Genomic DNA, 9,680 nt, shown 5'->3' with positions numbered 1-9,680 from the left:
GATATTAAGTTTCCAAGTGTGGTTGAATTGACAACTCAGCTGCTAATACTTGAGAATAGTCTTTGGCTCCCCTTGTGTCGAATCAATAAATTTGGGTTGAATACTCTACCCTCGAAAACTGTTGCGATCCCCTATACTTGTGGGTTATCACCCACGCGACCTGGGAATGATGCAGCCCTGAGGGCGCTCCCAGCTGAAGCGAAACCTGAGAGAAGTCACCTGATACCATTGCAGAGCGAGTGTCGGAGTAGCAGACGGTGCATGGTGAAGAAGCCAATCCTCACGACCCCTCGGGGCTCCGAGCCTCGGGGGGCTCGTCGAGGTCCACCTCCATTTCCTCCAGGAGCGCGCGGTGCTTGGCCACCTGGGCTTCCAAAATGCTTCTCTTCTGGCGCTAGTGAGCAGCAGCCGTGTTCGGCAGGCCGAAGGGCATGCGAACATAGTTGTGCGGTGGACCCTCGCAACGTCCCACGCGCGAAGGCCAGAAGCGCTCCTGAGACGCGACTCAATTGAGCCCTAGGTAGTCGATGCAGGTGCACAGCCCGCCATCCTCGCCTGGATGGGGAGCTACGCTGGGCAGGCGGCGGTTGCCGCGCATGACTCTCGATTCCTGCAACTCCTGAGCAACCTTGGTGATGAACTCCTGAGGGTTGGGCCCTCCTTGCCTTACGCCTTTGTGAGGGAAACATGCTGCGAAGCACGCCCCCAAGTGGTGCCCGAGTGCCTCCCTCGTGATCTTGGCAAAGTCAGTGGCTCCCTAGGAGAGAGCCCCCGAGCCTTGCCCAAGGTGGGCGCCAGGCGCGCCTTCCTATGCGACGGAGGGTGGCGCCCCTTGGACGGGCGCAGATCCCGATGTGGAGCCTCCGGAGGTACCTGCCTCCTGAGGCCTTGAGCCAGGTGATGCCTTCTTCTTCTTGGGAGCTGCTTCAGGAAGGTTTCTACTCTTGCTGTTTGGGTCCTCGATTGACGCAGCTTAGAAGGCGCGCTCGAGAGAGCACACCGCATCCTTCTCTTCACAGGGGACCGTGATGACTGTGCCACTTCCTGGCATCTTGAGGACGTTGTAGCCATGGTGAGTCACTGCCATAAACTTGGCCAGGGTGGGATACCCGAGGATGGCATTGTATGGCAGGCAAATGTGAGCGACGTCGAAGTCAATGAGCTCGGTACAGTAGTTCTTGCGCTGCCCAAAGGTGACAGGGAGGCGGACCTGCCCTATCGAGACAATGGATCCATCAGTGACTCCTGAGAAAGGCATGGTTAGTTGAAGCTGATCGTATGGCACTTGGAGGTTGTTGAATGTCTCGATGGACAGGACGTTGAGCCCTGCCCCGCCGTTGATGAGGGTCCTAGTAACTTGCACGTTGCTGATGACTGGGGAACAGAGCATCGGGAGGACACCGGCCGTTGCCGCACATTTGAGGTGATCCGCTGAGCTGAACGTGATGCCGCACATAGACCACCTGAGGGGGCGCGTGGCCTCAAGCTTGGGGAGGACTGCATTCACCTCGCGAGCAAACTGCTTGAAGATGTGCTGAGAGGCTGGGGCCTGGGCACTGCCTAAGATGCAAGCGATTGCACGCGGCTCCTGGAAGCCCCCAGCCCCCTCGTCCTGGTGATGGTCGTCATTCCTTCTTGGTGGTGGTGGCAGAGGAGGAAGTCCTGCATTGCCTTGCGGGCGATCCTCACGAGGCCGATCCCTCCAAGCACCCTCGCGAGGTTGGTCCAGCCAGCGATCCTGGCGAGGCCGGTCACGCCACCCTTGGCGAGGTCCACGGTCGTCCCATCATCCTGCACCTCTTGCTCCGCCTCGGCCGTAGCCCCGATCGTTGCGCTCGGGATGTCGACCGACGCGGCCTTCTCGCACGGCCCTGAGCTTTTGGCATTCGTTGGTGTTGTGGGTGTGGAGATCGTGGTACACACAGTACCGGCTGCCCTTGGACGACTCCGGCTGGTCCCTGCCGCGCTTCATGTCCGGCTCTAATGCGAGCACATCTGCTCCGTTGCGCTTCACATCCTTGGCCTTGGCTTTCTTCTCTTTTGGGTCTGCTGACGGGAGCTCGAGAAGGGAAAGGCGTCCCTCCTCATCCCTTGCGCACTTGGTCGCCAGGTTGAACAATTCCAGAGATGTACACAGATCTTCATGGATCGCCAGCTCCTCCTTCATCTTGACATCATGGACGCCATCAGAGAACGCCGAGATGATGGCCTCCTTGATCACCTTGGGAATCTTGAGGCGAGCGCTGTTGAAGCGCTGGATGTACTTCTACAAAGTCTCTCCGGGTTGCTGCTTGATGCGGCGCAGGTCACCCACGGCCGGCGGACGGTTGCGAGTGCCCTGAAAGTTGGCGATGAAGCGAGTGCACATCTCGTCCCAGGAGGAGATCGTGCCAGGAGGCAGGTTCAGGAGCCAGGTGCGGGCACCGTCCTTGAGTGCCATGGGAAACCAGTTCGCCATGACCTTTTCGTCACCGTTGGCGGCTTCGATGCCTAGCTCGTAGAGCTGTAGGAACTCCCCAGGGTCGGCAGTGCCATCGTAGCGAGGGGGCAGGTCAGGTTTGAACTTGCCCGGCAAGGCGACACTGTGTAGCTCGGTGGTGAAGGCGCGGCAGCCTGCGGTGGCCACCAGAGCTCTCTGCTGATGCGGGGCTTGCTCCTGGGGATTCCCGCGCGCCGCTGCCTGGAGCAGCGCAGGGTCTTGATGTGCTGGCGCAGGGATGCGGTCATGGCGCACTGATGCCGGGAGCACGCGTGCACCTTCTTTGGGACTAGGGATTTCTTGACATCTCCTTTCTTGTCGCGCGGGCGCCGGACACAGTGGATCTCGTCCTGGGGATGCGCGCCTTGGAGCCAGGGCGCCTTCTTGGGGAGGAGGTGGTGGAGGCACCTCCTAGGCTGCACCACCCGCGCAGGACGGGGGGTGAGGCAGCGAGAGGGACGGCGCAGGGGAGCCCCCTGCGGCGCTGACGAGCTCGGTGATGCAAGCGAGCCACTCCTCGTAGAGGTCGTCGACGGGACGGTAGTGCAGGAGCTCACACACCAGGAGCAGCACGGCGTGCGCATCCGTGGGGGCGCGACGGGCGTGGGACAACGAGCCAGCTAGAGTCAGCGACGGGTGGCGGTGCGGCCTTCCCGCCGCACCAAAGGATGCAGCGACGAGGCCTGCTACTTGTTCCCCACCGGGCCGGTGGCGGCGTTGGCGGCAGGCGATGGGGAACAACGGGACATCCGCCAATGGGAGCCGTCTGGGCGACGCGGGCGGCGAGAGCAGCCCGACGCTTGGCGCAAGCCCGGCGAGCGTCAGCCATGGACATGATGGGTGATCGAACGCGGAACAGCGGAAGAAAGATTCTGGCGCACCCCTACCTGGCGCGCCAAATATCGGATGTTGGGTTCCGGAAGACCCTTAAGGTTCGAACTCAGGGGTGCACACGAAGATCTTCCCCCTACCTATCCGCGTCTGATCACCTTGCTAGAATCTAAGATAAAAATGATGAATAACACGAGGGACACAAGATTTATACTGGTTCGGGCCACTATTGTGGTGTAGTACCCTACTCCAGTGTGTGGTGTGGTGGATTGCCTCAGGGGCTGATGATGAACAATACGAAGGATGAACAGTCTCGCGAGAGGTGTTCTTGAGCTGGTGCGATGAACTACTTGGATGAGCTCGATCACCTCTCTATCTGATGATGACTCGATCTCCTGCCCTAGATGAATTGATAGCCCTATTTATAGAGGCCCTGGTCCTCTTCCCAAATATTGAGCAGGAAGGGCGCCAACAACGGCCATTTTGAAGGGGAACATCTAGTACAAGTTATCCTGACTAAAGTTGGTCTTCGGCAGCCAAAGGCACTGGCGATGACACCGTCTTAAGCTCCACGGTGACCTCCATCCTGCCGCTCTGCTGGTCTTGGTCTTGTTGCACTGAAATGACAACCTTTGCCTGATGCCTCGGTACTCCACGCCTGCGCTTGCCCCCTTTGCAACAAAGAGGAAACAAGGACATTGCGCAGGCCGGCGCCCACCTGGTCTCGATCGTCACGGCTTGCGTCACGGGCACCTCGCGAGGTACCACTGCCTTGATCTCTCCACCTCCTCACGAGCCTGCCAGGCGAGGCCGCTCCTGAGGAAGCCTCGTGTCGTCCGCCCCGCGAGGCTTGGCCCCTCACGAGGGTCTTGAGCCTTGCGTGATGAAGATGGGCCGTACTGGGCCACCACTCGAGCCATGCCACAGGCCGCAAGCAGGCAAGTCTGGGGACCCCCATTCCCAGGACGCCGACACGTGATGCCTACCCCAACCGAAGAGGAGGCTAATGATGGTGATCATGAAACTTTGGATCAAGTCACTACTGAAGTGCGTAGGTCAACCATGGTACATTCCGCACCAGATTCGTACACTAATCATGTCCTGGAAGTCATGTTGTTAGACAACGGCGAACCTACGAACTATGAAGAAGCTATGATGAGCCCGGATTCTGACAAATGGCTTCAGGCCATGAAATCCGAGATATGATCGATGTATGAGAACAAAGTATGGACTTTGGTGGACTTGCCCGATGATCTGCAAGCCATTGAGAATATATGGATCTTTAAGAAGAAGACATACGCTGATGGTAATATCACCGTCTATAAAGCTCGACTTGTCAAAAAGGGTTTCCGACAAGTTCAAGGGGTTGACTACGATGATACTTCTCACCCGTAGCGATGCTTAAGTATGTTAGAATTATGTTAGCTATTGCCGCACTTTATGATTATGAGATCTGGCAAATGGACATCAAAACGTCATTCCTTAACGAGTTTCTTATGTATCAATTGTATATGATGCAACCAGAAGGTTTTGTCGATCCTAAGGATGCTAATGAAGTATGCAAACTCCAGCGATCCATCTTTGGACTCGTGCAAGCATCTCGGAGTTGGAATATTGCTTTGATGAGGTTAGCAAAGCTTTTGGTTTTATACAAACTTACGAAGAAGCTTGTATTTACAAGAAAGTGAGTGGGAGCGTTGTAGCATTTCTAATATTATATGTGGATGACATATTGTTGATTGCAAATGATATAGAATTTCTAGAAAGAATAAAAGGATATTTGAACAAGAGTTTTTGAATGAAAGACCTCGGTGAAGCTGCTTACATATTGGGCATCAAAATCTATAGAGGTAGATCAAGATGCTTAATAAGACTTTCATAAAGCACATACCTTGACAAGGTTTTGAAGAAGTTCAAAATGGACCAGTCAAAGAAAGGGTTCTTGCTGTATTATAAGGTGTGAAGCTGAATAAGACTCAAAGCCCGACGACGGCAGAAGAAAGAGAAATGATGAAAGTCATTCCCTATGCCTCATCCATAGACTCTATAGTGTATGCCATGTTGTGTACCAGACCTGATGTGTGTCTTCCCATCAGTCTGACAGGGAGGTACCAAAGTGATCCAGGAGTAGATCACGGGACAACAATCAAGAACATCCTGAAGTACCTGAAAAGGACTAAGGACATGTTTATCGTTTATGGAGGTGGCGAAGAGCTCGTCCCATCTGGCTCGAGCGCCGCTTGCCACGAAATAGTATTGATTCTTGGGATAGGTGTAGTGATTCGTTTATTGCCAAGGATTTTCTTCCCGCAAAAATTATTTATATTAGAAATCAAATCATGAATTTTAAGCAACTTGAGCATCAACATGTTGCCCAATCTTGGGAGAGAATGAAATTAATGATAATAAATTATCCCGCTCATGGTTTAAGCTTATGGATGATTATACGAAACATTTATGCGGGATTGAACTTTGTTTCTAGAAATCTTTTTGATTCCGTCGCCGGGGGTACTCTAAATCAAACCGGATTGGAATGCAGGTATAAATCAACAGCAACCAATAGAGGAGTCATCCGGTTATGATGCAGCAACAGGTAGACCACTCAGAGACTGAATACAGCTAACATTAGCAGCAAGTGCACCATCACTAACTGGAATCATAATGGTCTCAAGCATGTGCTTCCTTTCTTCTTAAAGGACCTTGTTTTAAACTTTCTTAATGTCAGGAAGTAGAAGTACGGTGAAATATATCGAGTATCAAGTATAAGCTACAAAATTGCTTGATAATATTACGGCAAATTATTCACAATGGCATACTGAAAGAACTCCCACTAGTAAAGAAGTGAATTCTGTTGAAGAAATTTATACTTCGAGTGAAAAAGTGGATGTGCTTATAAAAATGGTTGTTAGTAAGAGTGCTCATATTGATCCTAATGATGTGAAATTGTCTACTTTTATTGAGAAAAATAATGATCCCGTAGATGTGAATTTTGTCTCGCGAAACAATTTCAATAGTAATGCTTATAGAGCTAATTTTAATCCTGGGCCGTTTCGTGAAAATTCCACTAATAATTATGGAAATTCCTATGGTAGTTCTATAATAATAGGATGTCCTCTGATCTTGAAAGTAATATTAAAGAATTTATTAATTCTCAAAAGGTTTTCAATACTAGGATAGAGGGAAAATTGAGTAAAGTTGATGATATGGCTAGGAACATGGATAAAGATTGTTCATGGTGTGGAAAATCTCAAATCTAAAATTTTGCCACCCAAGCTTGATATTAATAAGTCCATTAAAGCTATCTATGTCTCAATTAATGAGAGTAAATAAAGAACTGCTAGACTAAGAGCTAAACGAGAATTCCTAGGAAAAGCGATTCTGCCTGGTTTTTATCGTAATCATGATGAAGATATTAAAATGATTGGTGTCTCGTCCATTGAATCTTTGTTTAGCAATATAAAACTTGATGAAAATGGGACTGAAGATGAGTCAACTTTAGCTAGAAGGCGTCCCCTTGTTTGGAGGGGGGTAATCTTAATGAAAAAATTGATAAAGGTGGGTTTGGAGATGCTAAAACTTTAAATAGTGATGTGCCCACTACTTTGGATTTCAAGGATTTTAATTATGATAGTTATTCTTTAATTGAGTCTATTTCCTTGTTGCAATCCATGATAAACTCACCCAATGCTTATGAACAAAATAAATCTTTTAGTAAACATATTGTAGAAGCTATGATGAAGGCTTTAGAAGAAAAGCTAGAATGGTAGGTTTCAATACCTAGAAAATTATATGATGAACAGGAACCTCACGTAATACATCAGCACAAGCCATGGATATAGCACTATGGGTGGAATAGAGTAGGGTGGTAGAGATTGATATGGAGAAGACAAAAAAGGAGAAAGTCTCACATCGACGAGGCTAATCTACGGGCTATGGAGATGCCATCAATTGATGTCAATGCAAGGAGTAGGGATTGCCATGCAACGGATGCACTAAGAGCTATAAGTGTATGAAAACTCAAAATATAAACTAAGTGGGTGTGCATCCAACTTGCTTGCTCATGAAGACCTTGAGCATTTGAGGAATCCCATCATTGGAATATACAAGCCAAGTTCTATAATGAAAAATTCCCACTAGTTATATGAAAGCATAGGAGACTCTATATATGAAAAACATGGTCCTACTTTGAAGCACAAGTGTGGAAAGGATAGTAACATTGCCCCTTCTCTCTTTCTCTCATTTTTTTCTGTTTTTCTCTTTTTTTTGTTGGGCTCTTTTTGGCCTCTTTTTTTCGTCCGGTTCCTCATCCCGGCTTGTGGGGGAATCATAATCTCCATCGATGATCACCACACTTCTATTTACTTACAAATCAAAATTACAACTCGATACTAGAGCAAAATATGACTCTATATGAATGACTCTAGCGGTGTACCAGGATGTGCAATGATTGAAGGAAATATGCCCTAGAGGCAATAATAAAGTTATTATTTATTTCCTTATTTCATGATAAATGTTTATTATTCATGCTAGAATTGTATTAACCGGAAACATAATGCATGTGTGAATACATAGATAAACATAGTGTCACTAGTATGCCTCTACTTGACTAGCTCGTTGAATCAAAGATGGTTAAGTTTCCTAGCCATAGACATGAGTTGTCATTTGATTAACGGGATCACATCATTAGGAGAATGATGTGATTGACTTGACCCATTCCCTTAGCCTAGCACTTGATCGTTTAGTATGTTGCTATTGCTTTCTTCATGACTTATACATGTTCCTGTAACTATGAGATTATGCAACCCCCGTTTGCCAGAGGAACACTTTGGGTGCTACCAAACGTCACAACGTAACTGGGTGATTATAAAGGAGCACTACAGGTGTCTCCAAAGGTACATGTTGGGTTGGCGTATTTCGAGATTAGGTTTTGTCACTCCGATTGTCGGAGAGGTATCTCTGGGCCCTCTCGGCAATGCACATCACTATAAGCCTTGCAAGCAATGTAGCTAATGAGTTAGTTACGGAATGATGCATTACGTAACGAGTAAAGAGACTTGCCGGTAACGAGATTGAACTAGGTATTGGATACCGACGATCGAATCTCGGGCAAGTAACATACCGATGACAAAGGGAACAAAGTATGTTGTTATGCGGTTTGACCGATAAAGATCTTCATAGAATATGTAGGAGCCAATATGGGCATCCAGGTTCCGCTATTGGTTATTGACCAAGAATAGTTCTAGGTCATGTCTACATAGTTCTCGAACCCGTAGGGTCCGCACGCTTAAGGTTTCGATGACAGTTATATTATGAGTTTATGAGTTTTGATGTACCGAAGGAGTTCGGAGTCCCGGATGAGATCCGGGACATGACGAGGAGTCTCGAAATGGTCGAGACGTAAAGATCGATATATTGGACGACTATATTCGGAGTTCGGAAAGGTTCCGAGTGATTCGGGTATTTTTCGGAGTACCGGAGAGTTACGGGAATTCGTATTGGGCCTTAATCGGCCATACGGGAAAGGAGAAAAAGGGCCAAAAGGGTGGCCGCACCCCTCCCGTTGGACTAGTCCGAATTGGACTGGGGAGGGGGGCGCCCCCTTCCTTCCTTCTCCTTCTCTCTTCCCTTTCCTTCTCTCCTACTCCTAATACATGGAAGGGTTCCTAGTTCTACTAGGAAAGGGGGAATCCTACTCCCGGTGGGAGTAGGACTCCCCTAGGGCGCGCCATAGAGAGGGCCGGCCCTCTCCCTCCTCCACTCCTTTATATACGGGGGCAGGGGGCACCCCATAGACACACAAGTTGATCTATGGATCGTTCCTTAGCCGTGTGCGGTGCCCCCCTCCACCATATTCCACCTCGGTCATATCGTCGCGGAGTTGAGGCGAAGCCCTGCGCCGGTAGAACATCATCATCGTCACCACGCCGTCGTGCTGACGGAACTCATCCCCGAAGCTTTGCTGGATCGGAGCCCGGGGATTGTCATCGAGCTGAACATGTGCTGAACTCGGAGGCTCCGTACGTTTGGTGCTTGGATCGGTTGGATCGTGAAGACGTACGACTACATCAACCGCGTTGTGCTAACGCTTCCGCTTACGGTCTACGAGGGTACATGGATGAACACTCTCCCCTCTCGTTGCTATGCCATCACCATGATCTTGCGTGTGCGTAGGAAATTTTTTGAAATTACTACCTTTCCCCAATAGTGGCATCCGAGCCTAGGTTTTATGCGTTGATGTTATATGCACGAGTAGAACACAAGTGAGTTGTGGGCGATACAAGTCATACTGCTTACCAGCATGTCATACTTTGGTTCAGCGGTATTGTTGGATGAAGCGGCCCGGACCGACATTACGCGTACGCTTACGCGA

This window comes from Triticum dicoccoides, chromosome 6B, assembly GCF_002162155.2.
Source record: "Triticum dicoccoides isolate Atlit2015 ecotype Zavitan chromosome 6B, WEW_v2.0, whole genome shotgun sequence".
In the NCBI taxonomy this organism is placed as follows: domain Eukaryota; kingdom Viridiplantae; phylum Streptophyta; class Magnoliopsida; order Poales; family Poaceae; genus Triticum; species Triticum dicoccoides.
Note: the sequence above shows the minus strand (reverse complement) of the source record.